The 24,396-nt window shown below is 44.2% G+C and overlaps 1 protein-coding gene and 1 long non-coding RNA gene across 2 annotated transcripts in view; both read left to right on the top strand.

Annotated features, from left to right (window-relative positions):
- Window positions 1–4,040: 4,040 nt before the first annotated feature.
- The window catches only part of TEAD1 (TEA domain transcription factor 1), a 264,328-nt gene continuing 243,972 nt past the window's right edge, over window positions 4,041–24,396 (top strand). Inside the window, exon 1 of the mRNA XM_082341601.1 lies at window positions 4,041–4,548. The gene's annotated coding sequence lies outside the window, so the exon portion shown is untranslated. The remainder of the gene's footprint in view (window positions 4,549–24,396) is intronic.
- Window positions 4,555–24,396, top strand: part of LOC309605620 — a 34,078-nt gene continuing 14,236 nt past the window's right edge. The window contains exon 1 of the long non-coding RNA XR_014231440.1: window positions 4,555–5,287. This is a non-coding gene — a long non-coding RNA (uncharacterized lncRNA). The remainder of the gene's footprint in view (window positions 5,288–24,396) is intronic.

Genomic DNA, 24,396 nt, shown 5'->3' with positions numbered 1-24,396 from the left:
AAGGCAGTCAAATGGTACAAACTTTCAGTTACAAGGTAAATAAGTACTAGGGATGTAATATATAACATGATGACTATAGCTAACACTACTCTATGATATAAAGGAAAGTTGTTAAGAGAGGAAATCCTATGGGTTCTCATCACAAGGAGAAAAAATTTTCCTTTTCTTTTTTCTTTCTTTTCTTTTTATTGTACCTATATGAGAAGATAGATGTTAGCTGAACCTACTGTGGTAATCATTTCACAATATATGTGAATCAAACCATCATGCTGTATGCCTTATACAGTGATGTATGTCAACTATTTCTCAATAAAACTTGAAACAAATTGTGAAATACAACAGATACGTAAAGAAGAATGCTTAAAACAAATACATAGCTTAATGAATCCTTAAAATAAACACCCATGAAACCAGACAAAAATATAACATTGCCAGCACTCCAGAAGCCCCCTCTCCCAGTTTTCCCCTCTTTGCCAGAACATCCTATCATTTGGGATAACCACTACCCCAGATTTATTGGTAATTACTTCATGTTCTTCTATCTAGTTTTTTTCCCCCTTCTTTCTAGTTTTGCACATAATTATATATCCCTAAACAATGCTGGTAAATTTTGCTTATTTTTGAACTTTATATAAACACAATTATACTACATGGATTCTTTTATTTCATGCTTCTTTCACTCAATATTATATTTTTTAGCCTTTATCCATGTTGTTGCATGTAGCTGGACTTCATTCATTTTCAACCCTGTATAGTATTCCACTGTATGATTATATCAAAATTCAGGTATCCTTTCTACTGTTAGTGGACATTTGGGTTGTTTCTTGCTTGGGGTTACTACAAAAATGCCCCAATGAACATTCTTATACATGTGTCCTGGTGCATACATACCTGAGTTTCTCTTGGCTGTATTCCTAAGAACTTCTGGCTCACAAAGTATGCATAGCTTCAACTCCACTAGCTACTACCAAAATTTTCGTACGTGGTTGTACCAATTTTTACACTCCTATAAGAAAAGGGGATCAACTTCTTAGAAACGAGACAAACTGTATCATTATTATTAATCATACATCTTTGTCTTCCAAAGCAGTATCTTCCTGAGCCAAGTGCTTCCTTATGGTAAATTCTAACCCGCTGGCTCTCCTTTTTAGTTTCAGGTGGACTCAGAGTTTCTACCTCAGCATGACTTGTTACCATTAAGTGGATCACTATTTCTCTTATATGTTACAAATTAGGTTCTTCCTTGGTAAAACTTGAAGGTAACAAACTTTCTTTTATCATAGGTGATATGTATAATTGTTACATTTCAGGGTAGGTCAGCCCCTGCAGATGGTTGATCTTTCTTGTTCTGTATACTACTGAGCTTGGGCCTTTGAGTGGAAGGTTAAGAGCATGAAATCTGGAGCTGGACTGCCTGGGTTTGAATCCTCACTCTGTACTTTCTAACAGTATGATCTTGACCAAATAATTTCACCTCTCTGATTCTCAGTTTGCTCACTGATAAAATGAGAATAAATAAAATCACCTACCTCATAGGGTGACTGTAGGGATTAAATGAGGTAATATATGGGAAATACTTAGAACAGTGCCTGGCATTCTGTTGTTTTGTTATATATCCATTTCTGTTTTGTGGGCAGTAGAGGGGTTCTGAACATGGGCTGAAGTCAGAAGGAATTCAGGACCTGGCTCTGCTCTTTCCTGACTATGGGACCGTAGGCAAGTCATAGTACCTTCCTATACCTCAGTTCTTCACCTGTATAAACTGAGCTAACGAGTGCCACCTTGTACAGGTGCCATGAGGATGAACTGAGATGGCAAATGCAAAATGCCAAGGGCTAAGTATGAGCGCAGTACATGGTAGTTGCTGCCATCTTAGCAGGTGGCAGCTACTTTTCCTGCCCTCAGATGCTGGGAGTGAACAGCTCCTGGGTCCTAAACCCTTAGCTCCTCTGCACTGACCAATTGGTGGCTGAGGAGACTGAGAATGTGTGGAGGTTAGGGTGGAGAGACCATGAAAGTTACTCCCATTTATGGGTAGGTCTCTGGCAGTGTACACATAGCTGAATGAGACCCAGTACACTTTCTAGAGGCTCAGATCTGGGGCACCCCAGTATGCTGGTAACTAACAGAATACAAGTACTTTGTCTGGAGAAAGGAATTTTGAGGGTGCTAGGGAGGAAATATCTATGTGAGTAGTCTTGCTGGAAGAAAAGGTTTTTAAGATGAGTCTCAAAAAATACGCATGTAGATGGGAGAAGTTGGAGAAAATACTGGTCATGAAGAGCTTTGAATCCTAGGCCAAGGATTTTTTTCCTGAATTCAGTAAGGATTGGGAGACCTTGTATTGCCAGGTGGCTGTGAGATGGGACATAGTGTCTGAAAGGCACCCAGGTGTACTGGGCTAACCAACAGTGATTTAGAAACCCTACTGTCTGGCATTGCCATCGGACTCTATCTGGTGTATTTAGAAGATGATATTTGGAGAGAGATATGCCTAGTACAGTTGTAATGCCAAAGTCTGTGTTTCCCTAACAAATTTCCCAAAACCAGCGTTAAGGTGGCTAGTCATTATTGTGACCCTCATTGTATCACCTCATTATTGCATGCAAACTAGATAGAGATAAAATGCATCAGTACCTGACTGTGGTGGTGGATACCTACACAGGTGAGAAAATTGTATAGAAGGAAATACAGGCACACACAAATGAGTACAAGACTGGGGAAATGTGAATAAGATGTGGTGGATTGTATCAATGTCAACATCTCAATTGTGTTATTATAGTTAAGACATTACCACTGGTGAGAGAAATGGGGAAAATGAACAAAGGTTTTCTCTGTATTGTTATTTTTTACAACTGCATGTGAATATTCAATTCTCTCAACAAAAATTTCAATTAAAAATGCATTAGTAAAATTATGCTTTGTAGAAAATGTGCTATCTCCAGTCACATTCCTCCTCCCTCAGTTACCCATATTTAGGGGATTCCTGGGGGCACACAAAATAGGCGGCATTATGTATCCTGGGGGCCCCAACTGGAAAGGAGAGCAAAGTGCCCCCAGGAAAAGAAGTCAACAGAACAGGAATTGCTTTGCTACTTCGATCTAACTGAAACTGCCGGTTACAATTACCCCAAATTTTAGACAGTTCTGACACAGTGGGTCAGCTTTATCCAGCTGTTTTCTGATTTACCCACGGAGTCTACTATGTCACTTCAGCGTCACTACCTCCAAAGGTAGGGTAAAAGTTAGTCTATGTGTACATGAAGTTTATTCCACCCCGCCCCCCCCCAAAAAAAGAGTGGCGTGAAATTGCCGGATGTAGCATTTAAAAATTTAGGGAGTTTTTACCTGACCCATTGCTTTTGAAAATTACAACTCGCAGGGATGAGTGAACTCGATTTCTTGAGCGACCCGGAGGAGACCGTGTTAGCAGGGCAGCATTATTACGAACTCCGCAATTATCCTTTCTTTGCTATGCTAAAGGTTTCCCTTTCCAACAGTAGGGCTGACTTCGACTTGAATGAGAGCCCTGAACTTTTTATAAACTGAAAAAGAGGGGAAGACATGGCAGGCTAGGAATCCGGCCCCGGGAAGGCGTCCACCGCGCTTGTGAACAACTACGTGAATTTCCAGAAGAGAAACTTCTCTTCCCCACACTTGCAGACTTCCGCCGAGTCCAGGAGCGCTCCAAGCGGCCGCCCGAGCTTCCGCGTCCCGGGACAGGGAAACTGAGGCAGGGCAGGAGCGGCGCGCGCATCTCCGGCCTCGGCGCCCGCCCCAAGGCAGGAACCCAGGATTCCAGAGTCCTCCGCGCCGCGTAGGCTCCTCCGAGGCGCCCTCCCCCCGGTCCGCCCCGCCCAGCTAGGGACAAAGCCCGGAGCCCGCGCCGGGAAGGGGCAGGGCGGCTCCCGCGCGCTCCCCGCTCCCCCGTGGGCGCGAGACTCCGCCCCACCGCCCCTCCTGAGGGAGCCCGCGCGCGCCCCAACGGCTAGGCGGCCGAGCCGGCCCCGCCCCGAATCCCCATGACGTCACCGGCGGCGGCAGGCCCCGCCCCCGGCCCCGGGCGGCCGGCCGCATGACGTCACCGAGGCCCCACCCCTCCGGAGCGAGTTCGGTCCTGGCGTTCATTTCATTCCTGTCCTCATTCCGAACATTCTTAGCATCGCTCGCGCCGTGCCGCGCCGCCCGAGCCGAGCCGAGCCTCTGCAGCCGCCGCCGCGGCCCCGCCGCCCGCCGCGGGCGCCCACCAAGCACTTTGCAGACTCGCTTCCACCCTGCGGGCCAGTCCGCGCGGCGGGGCCCGGGCTCGGGGCGGCCGCGTCCGGGGACAGGCCATGCAGTGAAGCCCCCCCACCCCGTCCACCTTTGCCCGGAGCCGCGGGCAGCAGCCCAGTACGTCCAGCCGGCCCCGGGGCAGGAGCGGTGCTAGGCGGGGGGGGGGTGGCCCAGCCCGGGGACCGGGAGCCGGGCTCCGAGCTGAAGGCGGGGGAAGCGGCGCCGAAGTTTGCCTCGGACTCGCCGGGCGCTGCGGCAGCTCCCTTCGCCGAGGTAAGTTGGCGCGCGGGGCTGATGCTGGGTGCGGGGGGCGCGCGGGGCGCCGGGGGCTGGGGGCCCGCGGCGTCCGGCACGGGCCGCTCTCTCTCTCCGGACTCTGCTTTGTGTGCGGCGGGCGGGCGGGCACGCGGAGGGCCGGGGCCGGGCCCCTGCGCCCGCCTCCCCGCGCCCCTTCAAGGTGAGCGGCCGGGCGCCGCCGCGGGAGTTGCCGGGACGCCAAGTTGGGCCGCGCGCTGCGGAGCCCGCGCGGCAACAGGCGGCCCTGGAGGCGCCAGGCCGGCCGCGCCCCCCGCGCCCCCCTCTCGCGCCCGTCTGCCTGCCCGCGCGCACACGCACACACCCTCGGGCAGTTTCCACGTTTTTCCCGGGGAAGTCAGAAGTTAGGAGCGAGCGCGGGCGGGGAGAGCCGCCGGCGCCTCCAGGGAGCCCGAAGCCGGCCCGATCACCCCACCGCGCCTCCCCAGCCGCCCCAGGCGCTTGGGCCCCCCGAGGCCGGCCTGGGGGCTGCGCCGACTTGTGCTGCTGGCGGGGTTTCGCTCCTTCTTCTCAAAGATGAAAGGAGGCACGGTCGTCTTTGCCGCTTCTCCAGGACTGTTGCTGCCGCCGCCGCTGCTTCATTGCACATTCAAGTGGAAAATTTTCAGGAGTCAGCAGAAACATTGTGTCCAAAAAAGACTGAGTCGCAGTTACCACCAAACCCTGGAGGAGACTCTCCCTGGAAAACTTCCCTTCGGTAGGAAATACTGGGGGATTCGTTTGTTTATTGGAAGAGAAATGATCCCCAGGAGGGGAGAAAATCAGGGTGCATTTCTGCTCTTTGTTCGTAGCAGCAACATTTGTTTTGTTCTAAAGTCCAGAGGCCCGCTTTAAAGAAAGTTCAACTTATATGAGTTTTCCTTTTTTCTTTTTCTTTTAATGTGTTTTTTATTTTTTTTTAAACCGAAGCAACATTTTAAATGAGTTGAAAACAATGGAGGGGCTCACACCTCCCTTCTTTTTCTCCCACGAAAATAAATAAAATCCAGATAATTTTCTTTGCTTTTTAATTGTCTTTTTAAAGATTTATTTAAAGTTGAATGTCACTGTATAAAAATATTTATGAAACAATGAAATACCAGCCACCAGCATTTCTCAGGAGGCTTGTTAACTTCTCAGAAGCAAGTGGCTGCCTGTGATTTGCAGAAATGAAAATTGACCTCAGTAAGCACTGGAAACTTAGAGACAGATGATGTTCCAGGAGCGGGTAATGTAAAAAGGCCGTGTTTTAAAAACAGTGCTTTGGAGGAAGCCCAGGTCCTGGCACAGAAAGGTCTGCAAAACGTCTCAGATTTCAAAATATTATAGTTTAAAAAATATATGTATTAAAAATGCTACAGATATTGCAAATGAGTAGAACACTGTCAGTTCTGGACAACCACGTGTTTCTTCCTCCCTACCCTTTGCCTTGATTGTTTCTGGAAGTTTAGGTGGTCTGATGCTTGGGGTGTGCTGGGTGCCTGCAGGTGGTTACCTGAATAGACAGATCCCTTCAGGAGGAAGTGATCCTGCTGCGTTGTCCGAGCAGGGAGTGGGCTCTGTTCTCTAAAGCTTGCAGTGAATTTTGGCTGGTGTTTTATGCATGGGGGCTTGTCTGCCAGGGTACTGTGGGGTGGTTTGGGGAACAGACCTCAGGCTGTGCCAAGTGCTTCATCCTTTCTCTATTGGGTTTGTGCCCTTCTGTAAATAGCAGGATCTTTGAGCCCCAAGTACATCTGAATGCTTGTAAGGGCCAGACTTAGATCCAACTTTGGTAAGAATCTTTCCTTTTTAGATGGAAATAGTAGAATCAATTACAAAGTGACTCAGGAAAGACAAATGGATTAGTTGAACCTTTGTCAACAGTGAGGTTTTGAATTGTTGATTGTTTTTTAGGGGAAAGGCTTATTTTTCTAATCTCACTATTCCCATAAATGGTCACAGATATTTTTGTTTAGTATTTCTTTCTATGTGCAATTCTGTGTTGGACTCTCAGGTTTCAGGTTTTAAACAGAGTTTACAATTCTTTTATTTGTTGTTGGTGTAAAAGAATGAGCTGATAAGCTGCATCCATTACTGGTTCTTGCCGATGGTATAAAAATGCCCATGTAGACCATTTTATTTTTACGTTAATGATTAAGTATTATTTGATTTGTAGTTTTAGGAGAATATCAGACTACCTTTCCTTCCTTCCTTCCTTCCTTCCTCCCTTCTCTCTCTTTCCTTCTTTCTTTCTTTCTTTCTCTCTTTTCTTCCTCTTTCTCTCTCTCTTTTTACAAGTTTGAAATAAAACCAGTGCGACACTTTGCCTTGACAGTAAGAGTAAAAAACTATTAAAGGAAAGAATTTTTGTGTAGATTCCTCCTCTATGTGATGTTTTATAAAGTAACAAATAGGACTCCATCCAGGAAACATGCCTGAGAGAGATTATTGGAGGATTTTTTTCTTCTTCTTTTCCCAAAACATAAACCAGGACTCACCATGGCATATACTTAATGAAATTTAATTTAAAGAAGGAGGACACGCTAACTTAGTTTGAGCCAGACTGAACTGAATTTCTCACCAAGAGGTGCTTCCTGGCATTGTGGTGCAGTGTGTGCCTAGGCCCCAGCAGCAAATTAATTATATGTAAGGGCTGCTGGTGGTAGGGGGTTGGGGGGCAGTCTGGGGAAAGTCAGCTTCCTCCTTTCTTCTTCTCTGCCCCTCCCCCTCTTTTGCTTTCTATAGAAAGAATTCTATATTCACATACTCACTTTGGGCACTGGTACCCCCACTTTTTTTTTGGAAAAAGGACAAGCAAGTCATACGGAAAAAAATGTTCGGGTTTTTTGCTGCTTGAGTTTCAGTCATTTATAAACAATTTTGAATTTTGCTGGCTCTGACAATACAGGACAGCAAGTATAAGAGGGCATTTCTTAATGGGAAAATTTGGTGGAATATACTTGTGTTGACATGGGGATCTAGATCATATTTGTTGTCACATTTTCAGTAGAAAAATGTGTAACGGCGACAGTTCGAGAATGTAGATCCCAAACGTTAGATAGGCCTTTGGAGGAATGAGCTGTGCCGTTAACAATATTTTAAGGTTTCTTGCTTCTGAAATGGATTGACCTGTCATACATGGCGGTGGGACAAGAGTTTGTGCACCTGTGGGGTTACTCTTCTCTCTAATCTCTTGTGTTATTATGTGTTAATTGTGAGCATAATTATACTGCCTGCAAATGATAATTGTAGTGTCTTATCACTCAAAAGGTTGGTGCAAATAACTGTGTGTATGATCCCATGTATGTAAAATGACCGTGCTCACATACAGACAGTAGGTAGATAACACTTTTAAGCTTGTATTTTAGGCATTTTATCTTGTTTCCAATAAAGAGATTGCGAAAGGAGAGAAAAAATATTGTGGATTGAAAGCTGTGCTTAGAAGTTGGATCTGTTTAGTGATAAAACTTTTTGGGTTTTTTCCAAAGACAGAAGAATACTGGCCCGAGCAAGTGTCCAGCTTTCTCTGTAGAACTGCAAGGAAATCAGAGCCCACCTTTCTGTTGATAAATGCGGGCATTACAGCTTCCTCTTGCGAGTTCAGAGACTGGAACTGCAGAGCGCTAATGGCCTACTTCTGAACTCGGCAAGAAAAGTATATTGTAAGCTTTGACAGACTCAGGCTGTGCTGCTGGGCTATTGGGGACTGACCGATGACTGGAGTAATCTCTTACAGCTGCGTGGCGCTTTTTCTTATTTTATCTGTAGAAGCCACAGATTACACTGTGGTGTTTAAGTTAGATCCCAAGTCATGTTTGAACAGTATCAGTGATATATTTTATTTTCTTGTTCACGAAGGTGATAAAATCAAGTAATTCAGGTCCATCCTAAGCACTTGATGTTTCAGGGTTGGGCTTTTTGACAAATACAAATTTCAACCCCCTTGTATCGCAATTACTGAATACTGAAATCAGGGAAGTTTGGGGCCTTCCCTCTTCTGGGGTAGTTTGTGGGATGCTAGAATATTTGGATCTAAATACTTGGAGTGTTTTGTTTTGTTTTTGTTTTTATTTATTTTTTGGCTGTGCTGGGTCTTTGTTGCTGCGCGCGGGCTTTCTCTAGTTGCGGGGAGCGGGGCTACTCTCCGTTGCGGTGCGCGGGCTTCTCATTGCAGTGGCTACTCTTGTTGCGGAGCACGGGCTCCAGGCGCGCGGGCTCAGTAGTTGCAGCACGTGGGCTCAGTAGTTGTGGCTCATTGGCTCTAGAGCGCAGGCTCAGTAGTTGTGGCTCACGGGCTCAGTTGCTCCGCGGCATGTGGGATCTTCCCGGACCAGGGCTTGAACCCATGTCCCCTGCATTGTCCTGTGGATTCTTAACCACTGTGCCACCAGGGAAGCCCATTTGGAGTGTTCCTGCATGGGTTTTTATAATTTGTTTCAAAGCTGTGGGCAGTTGAGAGTTTTCAATGTGTAAGATTGTCATCATAAGCTTCCTCGACACTCTCCCTTGTTTGAACTCACAGTGGAAATCCAACCATTTCTTCAGATACATTCGGGCTTTGTAGTGGTGCAGCATAAGAGAATTTTGAAATGTGTATTTATTTTAGTCAAAGCAAATGGGTTTTCAGGAGTGTTTCTTACTGGGTGGGTCGCTTTCAGCTCTTAAGTTCTCCTTTTGTCCACTGGCTTTTTGCATGGTTGGGAGGATTCTCTGAAAATACTTTCCATAGTCTGGGAGTCCTGCCTGGCTAACTGTGAAACCACTGGTCTCTCTTCTGATTGGATAAGGGGTGGGGGGAGTTCCTAAGAGGCCGTCTTGTCTACTTTTGTGGCAGGCCCAGGGAGGAAGGCTCTATCCTGGCTGTATTGCCACTAACCCCCCCGGTATTAACTATCCTGATGCAATGCTTCCTGCCCTTTTCACATTAGTTTTTAAGGCTGTGTCCTAGGATTTCATTAATGGTTTTAGTATGAGGAGCAGGGCCCAGCATTGGAAAAGGGGTTTAAAAGAAAAAGCCAGTTTATTGATGAACAAGTTAAGCACCACCATTGTCTCCATTGGGAAATTCTGGTTGCTTTGAGGCATCTGACAGGTTTAGATGTACGTGTAAAGTGACTGAAACATTATTGGCGGGGGTAGATACAACAATGGCGAGTGCTGTTGTTTTTACATATAAACTGAAAAACTGCTGTTAATGGTGGGAAATGTTAATTATGTGAGAACATATTGAACTTATATTCTCTGGCATGAACTTTTAAAAAAAATGCATGAACTGTGCTGCTTTTTTATAAGCACAGCTTTCTAATTATCATAATTCAGTTCAGCTCCGCTCTTGGATGGAGTTCAAGTGCAATCTCAATTTAACTTGAAAGGAGGTTTGTTTTTTTTTTTTTATTTTAACTGAGAATGTTTAAGAAAATTTGAAAAGTTCATCCAAGAATGTTGTCTGCTTAGGTGTGGTTAATTGGGGGGATGAAATGAGTGGCTTTCTGTAATAGTTAATTAGATCTGAATATTAGGAAAGAGGCTTTTTTTTTTTTTGCTTTGTACTGTATCCAAACCTGCATCTTGTGCTTTTTTTCATAACCAGATGCTATGTGTTGTTGAGTTCTCTTTGAAAACCAGTGTCTTTTCCCTGATAGTAAACTAAATAGATATTCTGTTACCATCAATGATATAATCTCTGCAAAGATAGGAACCTGTTTTGAGAGAGTAGAAAGAAAGAAATGCAGAAATCTTATGAATTCATTTGCCAAAAATCACTGTTAATCTTTTATACCACCCAAGACTTTAGAAGGTGATATCCTTATGTGGTCATACTTAATGGCATTTTGTAAAGGGAGTCATCTTTGACAGCATTCATTCCAGTGTCCTTTACATTTTCTATGACCTTAGTGTCTTTTCAAAAAAAAAAGAAAAAGAAAAAGTTAATGAAGCCCAGGCGCCAAATCCTCTGTGGAATCAGTTTTAATTGGAAGAAAGAACATCTTCAGCTGGACCTTCCGACTTTCGTCCAGTCTGACTTCTGCTAAAATGCAGACTTCTGCCCGCGGAAACCAAATGACTTCATTTGCTCTGGCACTTAAGAGTCGAATTCACTTCCCTGGTGGTGAAATAAAAGGAGCCAAGTGTTTTAAATAGCCACTCCCCGAGGCCCGCCTGCCCGAGTGTTTTGAGAAAAGCGCATTGTCTGCTTGCAGCTCTAGCTGGGAGCTGGCCTGGCTCTCCCTCCCCCCCACCAGACAGCTCCGTTTCTGAAGTTGACATCTGGTTTTCTCTCTGTTCACCTGATGTATACCCACACACGTGCGCACATGTGGCGTGCTCGCATGTGTCCTGCAGGTAACACAGGTCTTTGACATTGAATGTGTGTGTGTTTCAAGTCACTCCTGGGATAGGGGGAGGCTCACAGCTAATAGCACAAAATAAAATGTAAACACAGTAGCCGCCCCACATGCCGCTGCTGCTGGGTTTCTGTCCGATGGTGCTTTCTGGGTAGGCGTGCCTATTGTTGTGGCAGCAACAGGCGGCAGAAGTTGGGGCACCATATGGCGGATGTGGGCCTCAGATAAGCTGTCTGGTAATTTAGCTCATCAATAGCATTTTGATATGCTTCATTTTCAGATCACCCATCACCGTGGCTGGGGGTATCTTGGGGGCTGATTCCGAAACCATTGAAACCTCTGTGAGCCTATGCTTCCTTTGGTGGAATCTCTTTCAGCCCTTTCTCCTTCGCTGCCTTTTCATTTCAAAGCTTTTGGGAGACAATGGTGGTTGGTAAGAGTTAGAAAGAGCTACATCAGCTGAGGGAACCTTCAACCCCGTCTTGAAATCTGGAATGCTTAGAAGACCTCATCAGGTATTTCCATTGACAGAAAAACAGAAAACAAGCTATATAATAGCGTTTCATACTGGCAGAGCCAAGAAATTCCCATAATTCAAAATTTGCTTTTGTTCTAAATACTGGGAGGATAAGACCAATATGGTTCTTATTTTGACAAAATGTTTCTAGTTTTGTTGTGCATTAAAAATACCTCCCTAATTTTCTTCCACCTTTCATCAAGTGCAAAAATGATTAATATCTATGTAACTGAAAATCAGAGGAAGTATTATCTGTGATTCGGAGGCAAAAAGCAGCTTCCTTTATGACTAGGAATTCTTAAAGAGGGAAATGCTTCTAGAACATCTCTACTCAGATGTTCAGTGAAGCTGAAGCAAAACTAAAATCTCTGCCACTGGTGAATCGACCGGGGGACTCCTGCCTTGAGTTGCTAGGACCATTTCAGGGATTCTGCACATAGTAGGTGGATTAGTGGAAATTTCATGATGTGCATGCCCATGTGCTTATCAGCCATGTGAATCTCATTCAGCAAACATTTGTGTCCCTGATGTGTGCCAGGCACTGGGGAAGCCAGGGTAAGACTGTCTGTCCCTTTCCCCACCCAGCCTCTCTGCACACTCTCAGTCTCCTTTCCAGGCCTCCCACCTTTTGAGTTTGGGGTTTCTAATTCTTGCTGCACAGATCTGTTTACATGGCTAGTGCAGGATGGTTCTGACTCAGACCCAGGGCAGCCTCTTTCCACGCCTGTCCTAGGGAGTCTCTGGCTCACCAGTGATTCCCGCCTGAGCGTGTGCATCACAGCCTCCATGGAGCTTTCCACAGACTGGGTATCAGCCCTGGAGCCTTAGGAGGGCTGGGATAGGTGCAGTGTTTCTGTATTTCTAAGAGACCCCAGAGTGGTGTCCACCTCTGATTGGGAATTATTACTCTAGGTATTCTAACTTTTATCCTCAGATGGAATCAGGCTAAATTTGCCTCCTAACTCTAAATGGGATTTTTCCTGTATCTGTGAGGTGATGTACCTAGGAGCATATACTGAATCTCTATGGAATTCACTAAGATCTTTTTGGTTGGTTTTAAAGATACGGCTACACAAAAATGCGCAGGAGAAGCAATACAATGAGCAGAACCGCCTTCTCCGTGCTCAGCACACATCTGTTTCCCCTTGGGAAGGTAGCAGTTGTTTCCAGATGTGATTATGGAGGTGAGCCTCAGGCTCCCTGGCAAGGGGTTTGAGGACTAATTCCTGCCTGGCTGTTTACAGAGGTAGTTTTCATTTTTGAGTAGTGGGGATCTTCACAGAGGGTCTCATGTGGTGCACCTTGATATTGCAGAGTGAGGGCATAGGAAGGGTGATCGTGACAGCATCCCAGAGATGAGCATGGTTTTGCTGCTGATAAACCATACTCGGCTTTTTATTCTTTCCTTTCTTCTCTCTTCCTTCCACCTTAGGCACTTTGAAATCTAGGGGCTCCCAGTTTTGCATAGAACTGTTACATTGAAACATTTGCAGGGGTTCCTGTGTGCCAGGGATTTGGTGATCAGCCAAGGGTGGTCAATGAATGGCCATCAGTAAAACACCCCTGCAGAGTTTCCAATTTAGCAAGGGAAACAGGCGTGTGAAGAGATTAAAGAGATCATCACAATCCAGTGGGGAAGCTGTGTTTTTCATATTTCATGAGTTCCAAGGTGCAGTTTTTTTCCCCCACATTTGAACATTTCGAAATTAGGATGTGTCCTGCAATCATGGCTGGCCAGGTGGTGGTCATGACCCATGTTGCGGTTGCGTACACTCATCACAGCCTGCAGAACAAATGCAGTGGAGAGGAAGAAAATTCCAGAGTCAGTCGCCAAGCGTTCCTAAGAATGTATTTGATGTCTCCAGTGCTCTTATTGACACAGAGGGCAGTACTGTGTGGAAAAGCATGGATATTGATCTCTCTGAGAAGTTGTTTTAGTGTATCTTACCCACTTTTGTTTGCTTATATAGTTTCCTTTTTATATCTGCATAAGATTGCCATATGATAAAGTTTCAATATTTATAAAATACAGTTTCTAAGTGATAAGGCCGTGCTCTGGCAATGTGTTTCTCAACAGTATTTCTTAGAAATAAAATCATACTGCATTTAACAATCACTGGTGTCTTAGAGTTGATGAAATGTTGATGAAACTTGTTTGCATCTCTTTCCAAAAGGATCTGGGAGATTATACATCATTGACGAGTTGCTTTGAGGGAGTGGATTGGGAAGGGGAGGGGCTTTCATTTTTACACATTTGTAGTTTTCAGGAACATACATTTTCTTAGGTAATATCAGAATAAAGGGAAAAAAAAAAATCCAGTGTGGTAGGTGCTCATGATATATCCAAAGAGTTGTGTTGCCCAGTGGTGGGGACTAAGGACACCTTTGTAGAGGAAGTGATGTTGGAATTGGGCCTTGAAGGGAAAGTGGTTTTTTTTAATTTTATTATTTTTGCCAGATGCCGTTTTGGGATTAGAGTGGGACTAAGTTGTTAAATAAACAAACATCTCCCCCACCCCCGAAATACTCTCCAGAGTAATGAACTCAACCCTAAAATACTAATAAAGAAGTTTCATTGCCAGTCGTGAGCCGGTATAGATCTAAAACTTGGCTATGAACAGTTAATGAAAGAAGCAAAAGGGAGGGAGGGGACTGGTTGTGGGGAGCTGGAAGCTTCCTGATTCTGGTTTGGAAAAAGGCAGGATAATAACGTAGGTTTAAAAGCACAGGTTTGGAGTCGGACACACCTCAGTGGGACTCTTGGCTCAGCCACACTTGTTCTGTACCCTTGGACAAATTACTTCCTCTCTGAGCCTCGGTGACCCCATCTGTACATTTTAATAGAATGCCTCCTGTGTGCCCGACACATAATACATGCTCAGCAAACAGCAGCTTCATGTGCTGTCTTGTACACCAGGTCTCCCTGGATTTCCTGCCAGGTCAGCCTGGACGTTGACTCTCGAAGAACACCCGAGGCTGAAGCAGTTGCTAAGAAGAGCCAGACTTATGGTCTCAGGCGAATGATGAAATCCAGGAGAGGTGAGGCATCCCATAAAGTCCTAGACCATTTATCTCTTTGAACCACGCTTCCCTGATTCATAAAGTAGAGGAAATCCATCCGTAAATACGCAATATCTGAGGTCATTCCGTGCCAAATGGTAGTACCAGTTAAATGGGAATGCTTCCGAAGATGGGTAGCATGGTGCACCTATATCCTCTCGAAAGGAAATGTCTTCCTTAGGTTCTTGCTTGGAAGCCACTCTCCCAGCTTTGGGATTGGGTTCTGAAAGTTCTTTTCCAAGGTGGTTGTATGGAACTCATCTTTTCATAGAGAAGCTATGCTCAAGGCCCTGGACCTGTTGGTAAAGCCATTATTGAGGAATCCCTGCTGGAGTTCTGAGGGCATCAACTCTGGGTGTGAGAGAACAAGAGGCAGAGAGGTACCTCCCCGTACCTTTGCTGGCCTAATCGCACCTCTTAACCTGTTTAGAGGCAGGCTGCTTAACTTCTCTGTGCCCTTAGTTTCCTCATCTGGAAAATGGGCTGGTGTGTTACCCACTTTGAAGGGCTGTGATAATATGTAGATAAGAGCTAGCTCAGTAGGCTAGAGCTGCAGGTGTGACTGCTGTCAGACTTATCCTGTTCCTCCAAGTACTCCAAGCTCTGGAGTTAAATCTCTGCCCCTCTCATCAGATTCCTTTCTCTGGGCCTTAAATATAATTCACACTCAGTGTGAATGGCAGACCATCTCTCTGCCAGTGTATTTGCATATTTTAAGAGAATGTTTGTTAGTCCAAGATGAGTGTCTTAAGTTGGGTTAGTACTGAGGTACTTCCTGGGTAGATGAGCTGAATCCTTTCTGGAAGCTGGTGGGTAGAAACCTGTGTTTTCAAAGCCAGAGGCCCTAAGCTGGTCTTGCCCCACTTGACACCCAGGAACGCTTCAGGGTGTGTCCATGTCCCCGTGTTTTCAGAGCGGGGCCACTCCCAGTGACTGGTTTGAGCAGTTAAGACTGCTTTGTGTGAGCCTGGGCTGAGGAACACCTGCATTTTTGCTCACGTCTTCTTAACCAGGGTATATAGAACTGTGTGTTAATCTGGTTTCCTAGTTTAAATTAAAAATTGAGGTTAAAAATTGTTAAGAGAGGGGAGTAGACTAGTTGGGAAATAAAGGCTTTTAGAGGCAGGCAGACTGATAGTTGAAGAGGGGAGAAAGGTAGATTTAAAAAAAAATGGTTTACAACCTGTGAATCTACTAAAAGTCACTGAATTATACTTTTAAAAGGGTATGTGAATTATATCTCATAGAAAAAGATGAAGCATGGTACTCCCAGCACTCCTCACACGGTGAGTACATTTGTTTTGCTGGCCAAGTGATTTAAGATTGATATTCAGAGCAGTGACCTAGTAATAAGAGTTTACATCTCTGCTAGTTGACTGGTTTTAGTGCGGAGCCTAAAGGTATCCATTAGAAGTATCTACAGTGGAAGGTTTTTTTACTTAAGAAAGAATAACTTCAGTAATGTGGGATGACTTTCTCCTTAATGATAAACGTTGACCATGTTAACTGCCCGTATGGCTTACAGTTTAAACAGCCTGTGAACTAAATCATAAAAGATAAATAAACTAGGAGATCACGAGGGAGAGAGACCTGGAAGGCACGTGAGGCCACAAGTTAAGTATCGAATCTGATTTAAGTTGATTTAAGATGGGGAAAAGTTGAACCCAGCATAGGTTAATTTATACCTCGAATTTCAGGTTCTACTCTGCCCATTTCCTTCTTTTTTCTTTTTTTTAAACATCTTTATTGGAGTATAATTGCTTCACAATGGTATGTTAGTTTCTGCTGTATAACAATGTGAATCAGCTATACATATACATATATCCCCATATCTCCTCCCTCTTGCGTCTCCCTCCCCCCTGCCCATTTTTTTCTTAATTTTAACTTTTAATTTATCGCTGGGTCCTCCTACCAGATGCGCACTGTCTTCCTCATAATAACTGTTTGTGGTAGTTTTTATCCACTTGTATTTCTAAAGGATTGTTCTCTACCATTCCTTGTGGCTGTGTAACTTCTGGCCTGGTGCAGTCCTGGTTTGGGCTGCTTGTGGCGCAGCCCTTAATCGCGCCCTCTTTTACTGTCAAAATGTCCCAGTTTGCAAGATAAGTGATATGGTCATCCTACGAATAGGAAATGATGAGGAAACTGGCTGACTCCCTTTAATTAAGCAGAATAGAGAGAAAAATCTCAAGCAGGAGACTTTTGAGGTGCCCTGATATTGAGCTCATAACAGTGTTATTCTTGGAGTGTCCCAGGCTGTTTCTGAGCTTCAATATAGGGGAGTTTCAGAGAACAACTTTTCCTATAAACCTGTGCTAGTTTCAACCAAATTGTTTCAAACCCTCTGCTATTCTGTGGATCAGTTCATAACGAATTAAAAAAACAATGTCTCATCATTCATGGGAATGATTCAGCACTGGTTCATTTCCTTTGGGACTTGCAAAGTTCAATTTAGAAGTTTTTCCCAGTGGAATTCTGAAAGCTTTGTACTGTGTAAAATTTGGGGATTTCGGATTACAGATTTTAAAACCTGTAGTCTTGGCGCTCTTGACGTTCTTAGTTTCAAACTTGCTTATCTTTGTTGTTTGGGAGACTGTAATGATGTCCTGTGATGTGCGGAAATACATTGGACCAGGTATCCACAGGGGATTGGTTCCAGGACCTCTGCAGATACCAAAATCCTCGGATGCTCAAGTCCCTTATGTAAATGGTGTAGTATTTGTATATAACCTACACACATCCTCCAGTATACTTTAAATTATCTGTATAGATTACTTATAATATCTAATACAATGTAAATGCCATGTGAATAGTTGTAAATATGGTGTAAACACTAAATGTAAATAGTTACCAGCTTGTGGCATATTCAAGTTTTGTTTTTTTTGAACTTCCTGGGATTTTTTGTTTTTTTTCTAAAATATTTTCGATTCGAGGTTGGTTGAATGCGGATTTGGAACCTGTGGATACAGAGGGAAAATGGAGTGGAATCTTAGAAATTTTTAAGAAATTGTAGTACTTTGCCTAAAACCAAAAATAATTGTAATGACACTGCTCAATTCCAGGTGATTCTTTTAACAACACTATTCATTTAGTTATTTTATCATGTGCTTTAGGCAGTAACCTGGGCAGGTGTTCAGTTTGAAAGAATGGCTTCTGGCCTTTGCTGTTGAGAATTGGGAGAACTGTTTCCTTGTTGGGGTGGTTCACTGGGAGAAGGCATTTGAGGGTCTTCCCAGGGCTGGGATCTTGGTCCCTCCACTTCCAGCTGTGTGGGTTGGATAGCCCTTGGTCTTGGCTCTCCCTGTGACCTTGGGCAAGTCACTTGAAAATCTTTGCTTTCCCTTTCTGGGAAGATGATCCAGGCTGCTTTTGAGCCGAGCTTTAGATTAAAGAGAGAAAATGTGAGAGCCTTAGGCCGAAAGGTCCTGGAGCAGTGTTGTAATCTGAGTCATCCCGTCCACAACCCCACACTCCCTTCCCAAAGCGGGTTTTATGGAGGAGGAGCAGTACTGCTGAGTCTATTCCATAACTCTTCTCTCAGTTGTGCTAATTCCCAGGCCACCCTGGGAGAATTTGGATAAGAAAGGAAGGCTGACAGGCCAGGTTCTGTCTTAAGCCCATTCTTCAGCATTACCTTAATTTAAACCTGAGAGCTTTATTTGTGGTTGAAGAAAGTGAATCTCAGAGAGGTTTAGTAACCTGCCCAAGGTCACACAGCCAGTGCAATGGGGACCAAAATTTGAAGCCAATTCCTAGATCTGTGTGACTTCACGGCTGCCAGGCTAAAAAAGACTGCATATTAAGTCACCTGTGGCATTTGAATGGTGTTTAGATTGTGACATTGAAACAAAGGTACACTTCCCCTCTTTTGGTGTATTTGTGCAGAAAAGGCAGACTACTTAACACTCTATTTTGTTTTGTGTTCTTGGTGGCCCATTTTACTCTATTTTCAAAACAAACCTGTGGCTAAGGTCCTAAGATGTTAGGTGTGACCCACTCAAGCCTTTCCTAGGGGAACTGCCCCACCCTAGTCATTCATCTTCTTGAGAGGGGGGGCAAGATTCACCTCTCCCCTTTGGTGTCAGTCTTCATAGACTGTGGGGACCCAGAACGCCTCACCTCTCAGACTGGTTATATGAAAATGAGAGGCTCTCTGGGGGCTGGGTTGATCTAAACTGCTCTATAGGTGTGTTGGGGGCTCTGGCAAGAAGCTGATCTGGTTTGGAAGCCTGGAACTGGACCTGCCAGTTTATCTGGTTTTCCTTTGGAATGTGCTCTTGTTGGCCTGCAGGCAGAGTAAGTTAGCCCCCTCTACCACCCTGAAGGCCTGGATATGGAAATGCCTTCATGTTGGGGGTAGGGTTTTTAGGTAGATGACCTTTGGGAGTACTTGGGAACAAGGGAGATGGGGTGAATTTCTCCCCTCCCCACCCAGGTGACCAGCTGGAAAATATGTTTTAGGCAGTGATGTGTGATGGACAGTGGCAGGGGCAGAAGGGAAAAGAAAGTTAACTGCTTTCTTCAGAGCCCTTAATAATCAGGTCTCTGAAATAGACAGGCAGGGACTTTGAAATGGGATTGCTAATGGGGTTGCTACCCATCTTTGATGTCATGGTTGGTCTTTAGTGGAAGGTTGTGGGATAGTTGATACTGTCTTACTCTTGTTCACCTAATTCTGCTGACTCTGGGCCAAAAGGGGTTGGGGCACTGATGGCCAGTTTCTAGGACTTGTGCTCCTGTCTTCCCCTCCTTCCCTGTCCTGGTTTGCCCCCTTCTTAAGAGTTGTCATATATTTCCCAGTGCCTTTTGGGTACCTCTGCTGTTGGCCATTTTGGTGTTGCCCTAACGTTGTGTAGATCTCTCTCGTGCTATATATATTAAGCAAATATAAAAGCATGGCTTTGAACTCAGACCCAGGTTCCAGTCCCAGTTCTGCTTATTGGCTGAGAGGTCTTGGGGAAAATTATTTAATCTCTCTGGGCCTCTGTCTCCTTATCTGAAAAATGAAAATAGAAAGGATAAGTAAAATATGATGGAATATGGCGAATGGCCCACAGTGAGCTTCTCCATTGGTTGCCCCAACCCATTCTGAAGTCTCCTGCTTCCTCTGTCCTCCGGTTCTCTGTCCAAGATCCTGAGGGTTTTGTCCTAACCAGAATGGACCAGTCTGACAGGAGCTCATTTATTTGCTTTTCCATCTTCCTCCTTTGGGTTTAGTTTTAAGCTTTTTTCCAGCTTCCCTTCTTGCTGGATTTCCTGCTCTGTTGTTTTTCTCTCTTCAGACAATTTCCCTTTTGCTTTCATATTTTCACACACACACAGCCACACAGACACACACACACGTGCTGTCCGCTTTTTTCACCCTTTCTCCTCTGCTTTTATCACTTTGAGATCTTAAAGAGACTGCCCCTTCAGTTTCCTAGGTTTCACCAAAAATGGTCATCAGCAAAGCACCACTTCTTGGTTCTGCTGTCTTTCACATTGGAGAGCATCGGATCTCTTGACTTAGGGAGTTACCGGCACTTCCGGTAACTATTTTGAAAAGACATAACTCATCCTGATTCTCATTACATTTTTGAATTTGTGGAATTACATACATTTCTTCCACTTACCTGTTTGACCTTGGGCAACCTCTTTATTTTTTTTGAATCCCAGTTTCTCACCTGTAAAATGGACATAGTAGTGCCTTTCTCATGGGTTATAGTGAGGGTTAGCACGATGCCTGGCAGAGTGTCTCATTAATGTTATCTGCCGATTATAATTACGGCTGTGATTACATCACCCAGTAGCCATGACTTAGAGTGCCAAGTATCTCTTCTCTTAGCATCTTTCTGTCTTTTTGAAGGAGGGGGACAGGAGCAGTGCCTTATTTTTATTTATTTTAGATTTTCAAAATTTTTATTATGAAAAGTTCAGTATAGTAGAGGGCAGTGAACGTCCCTGGACCATCATGACTTAGCAACAATCATCACCCCGTGGCCATTCTTGTTTCTTCTAAATCCCTGGTTCCTTTTCCACTAGATTATTTTGAAACAATCACAGATGTCATACCATTTTATCTGTAAAGGTTTAGTATGTATTTTAAAAATATAACTCTTTTTAAAAAACACCAACTAATATCATCACGCCAATATTTTAATAATAATTCCTTAATGTAAAATATCTAGTGGCTCTTTAGTTTTCCTTGATTGTCTCATCAGTGTTTTCCCATAGTTGGTTTGTTTAAATCAGGGTCCAAACAAGATCAAAGGTTATCTTTGGTTGTTCTGTTTCTTAAAGCTCTTTGAAGTTCTCTTCCCTCCTTTATTCCCCCTTGCGGGTGATGTGTTTATAAAAGCCTGTTTCTCTTGTCCAGTTTCGCTCATTCTGGATTTTGCAGTTGCATTCTCTTAGTGCTGTTTATCATGTGCCACTATCCTCTGTATCTCCTATAAATTGGAATTTAGACCTAGAAGCTTGGTCTGTTTGAGGTTTAATGTTTTTTGTTTTTTAAGGCAGGAATATTTCATAACTAGCAAGCCACCAGGAGGCACGTGATGTCCAGTTGTCTCTTTCTTTGTGTGTTAGCCACCGATTTATGATCTCTGCCTGTATCTGTTGTTTCATATGGGCTTCGTAAACTGGTCATATTCCAGTCCTCTCATTCCTACTTCATTTATTAGCCAAAATACTCTTATAGAAACTTTCTGTCATCAGTTGTTTGGTTAACCTGGCATATAGTTGTACAGAAAAGGCAGGTATGTGGTTTCTTTTGTTTGTTTGAATATCATTATGCAATCGTGGATTTAAAATTGTTGGATGTTTTTGATTCCGTGTAGTTTCCTCTTATTGATGCTCAAATTGTACAATCTTTGGGCAGTGGGAGTTTTGGCTCCTGTGTCCTTTTGATGTGACCCTTATTGATAGCAGCTTCCTTGCTATCCTGTGTCTTGTTTTGTATTCTTGGATTTAGAATGAACCATTTCTGCAGAGCTTGGTTTCTTTTAGTGGGAAATGCTATTTCAGAGCTACAACTTGGGTAGGGTCTCTGTCACACACCCCTCGCCCCCCTCAGAAATGGATCCCACCTATCATGTCAACTTTTTGGTCCATGATAAAAACTTTCCTTGCACACTTGTCTCATGTTTGGCCCCTTTGGCTCTCCTTCTGCCATGTCCACTCTTGTGCTTGTCGTCATGTCCTTTTCTCCCTTACGAAAAAGGCCAAACTGAAGAATTCCCCCAGGACAGTTCATGGCTTGACTCTCATCTTGAAGGCCAAAGCTCACATTAATTTAGGCTTCACAGAAGACTTTAATCATTGCTTTCAGTCCTGTCTCCCTGATGGTTTGTTCTGTGCCTTGTTTAAATAACCAGAAGGTGAGAGATTCCTTATCTTATTACCACTCTGAACCATTCAGACTGCAAGCTATATTTTGATGATATTGTTGGGGTCAATTTACACACATGTGTTTGAATAAATACTGGTTGAATTAAGTTTTGTACCTTTTTCTTCTAAAGTGTTTAAAATAGAATATATTTAATCTCTCACTCATTTAAAGAATTTATCACTAATACATTATTTTTATAAGCTAAAAAATTTTAAGGCTCTGTAGTTTTAGGCAGCTTTATGCACTGGAGTCCTAGATGGAACACAGCTATTCTGCTGTTGTGGGAATACAATAGTAAGCCTTTAAGTCTAAAATGAGTGTTTTTTGTTTAATGAGTCTCCTATTAGACTTATTTTTAGTAATTTCTGCCTTTGCTTTTTGGAAATTGTTTGATGCCCATGTTGGTGCATCACAGAATATGCACTTAGGCCAAAAGAAAATCTCATTTTAAATACATCTACAGTGCTCTCTTCAGAGGTTCCATTCGGGCCTGGAGTTTCAGTTTCAGTAATACTTTTTTGTTTTGTTGGTGAAACAAAGCCGTATGGTTCACAGTCCAGCCAACACAGCCTCACAACAGAATGAGTGAGTAGTACTGAAATTATCATCATTCATGACATCCCTGAGAAATTAACCAGCATCCTGTCCTGTGAAACTTTGTATACTCATTTAATATCCGCACCACACCCCTTCCCACCGCCCCCCCCCTTTTTTTTTTTTTTTAAGGCAGTAAGCTTCATTTAATGGTTCCTCTGTGTTAAGGAAAGTACAGTAGAGTAGGGGTTTATTCCCTTCCCCTTCCTCCAGGGGCACAGAGAGAGGGTGAGGAGGCCTATAATTTACAGGCGGGCCTCTGTGCCCCGAGGTTAAACTCGTTTCACAACGGGAATTTTCTTTATGGTCCTGTGGCTCCCTAACACAGGGGAGGCAAGTGGTAAAAGCTACCAAAGAAAAGCTGGACTGGAGCCACTGACGTCATGTCAGTAAATCTGTTGGAGGAGCCCAGCCGGGCAGCGCCTGTCAGGCAGCCCTTGCACCTTGGCCTTGCCTGGTCAACTGGTCTTACTGCTTCTTCCATCCCCCATGGCCCCCCTCCCCCACCCCCCCCAACCCCCGCCATTTTTGTCTTCTTTTCCCCTTTCCCTCTGTGTGACTGGACTGGTGTTGAAACCTGTAAACGGTTTGAAAGCCACCCCTGAAACTGGTCCTGTTCTTAATGCCCCTAGGGGGAGGGGCAGGGAAAACCCAAGGATTGGTGGGCCAGGGAGGCTTGAAAACTTTTCGCTAGTGGGCTTTCTTGATGATGAATGAATCTGTGGGGCCGTCACAGAGCGCAGCTAGAGGTGCCAGCTTCTGACTCTACTTTTAGAGAGTTTTGCTTTTCAGGACTGATGTGCCTGTGTGTGTGTGTGTGTGTGTGTGTGTGTGTGTGTGTGTGTGTGTGTGTGTGTGTGTGTGTGTAGGGGGGAAAGAGAAGACTGGTTAGAGGATGGGTGGAAATACTGAACTGCAGTCTTCCTGTAGAGGATGATTTAAGAGAGTGAGTTCCACCATGAGTCCTTTATTACCCATTACTCATTGGTCAGCTAACCCTGAACTCTCCCTGGTTTGCAACTGTAGCAGTTAAATTTAGAGCTACATGCTGCTTTCCATCTTGGGTATTTAAGAGTCACAATCCCAGATGCGCCTGAATTAAAATATTGCTGTGCTAAATCTATTTTTACATCTAGGGGAATGATATCTAAAAATAAACCTCATCCCACCTGTTATTCACTTTTGGGAAGTTTGGATGCTATCAAGTCACAGCCCACAGATTAGGCTTTTGATCATGGCTTCAAATGTGGTGTCCACATTCTGCTTTTCCTGCCCTTGGTGTGATGTTTTCATCGTTTCATTAACCATTGTCCTCCTGTTTATTTTGCTGTGAATAGTCATTTGCAAATAAGAGTGAAGCATAGGTTCAGATTGGTTTTCAAGTTCCTGAGTCTTAGGGTCAGAAACGTATTAAAAGCAGTATCTTATCCATGAATCATTAGATGAGTCAGTTCCTGAAACCACTACAAGCCTCATAGTTCTTGGCTACAAGCACAAGCAGGAAATCCAGGCTTCAATAACTTCCTTTCCCAGTCCTGGCTATAGTCGCATTGGTGGTTAGGTTCTGCTGCCTGCCTTTGTAAGTGGTAGAAAGATGTATGTCTGAGGAACAAAGACACTCAAGTCAATTTACTGAAACTGTTTATAATTTGTGGTCTTGCTCTGAATGTCAGGCTGCATTGGCATACCCTGCCCCGCACAACTCAGCCAGGAAAGGCAGCTGGCTGGGTCCGCTGAGGTGCCCCCAGAAATGCACAGGAAATGTTTCAGGGAGCTTTAGTTAAGCGTCCAGTGAATCCTAAAACTTGAGGGCATGCAAGCAGACATTAGGGGCAGAAAGCTCTGGAGTCCATATGCATAGCTGAAGTATCAACTTCTTTTGTTTTGCTCGCCTAGTCGGGATGTCAGAGGAGGGAGAGAGAGAAAGAAAGGGAAGGAGGGAGGGAGGGATGGAGGGAGGG

Source organism: Balaenoptera borealis (assembly GCF_965194805.1).
Source record: "Balaenoptera borealis genome assembly, chromosome: 11".
Taxonomy (NCBI): Eukaryota; Metazoa; Chordata; class Mammalia; order Artiodactyla; family Balaenopteridae; genus Balaenoptera; species Balaenoptera borealis.
Note: the sequence above shows the minus strand (reverse complement) of the source record. Positions and strands in the feature narration are given on the sequence as shown.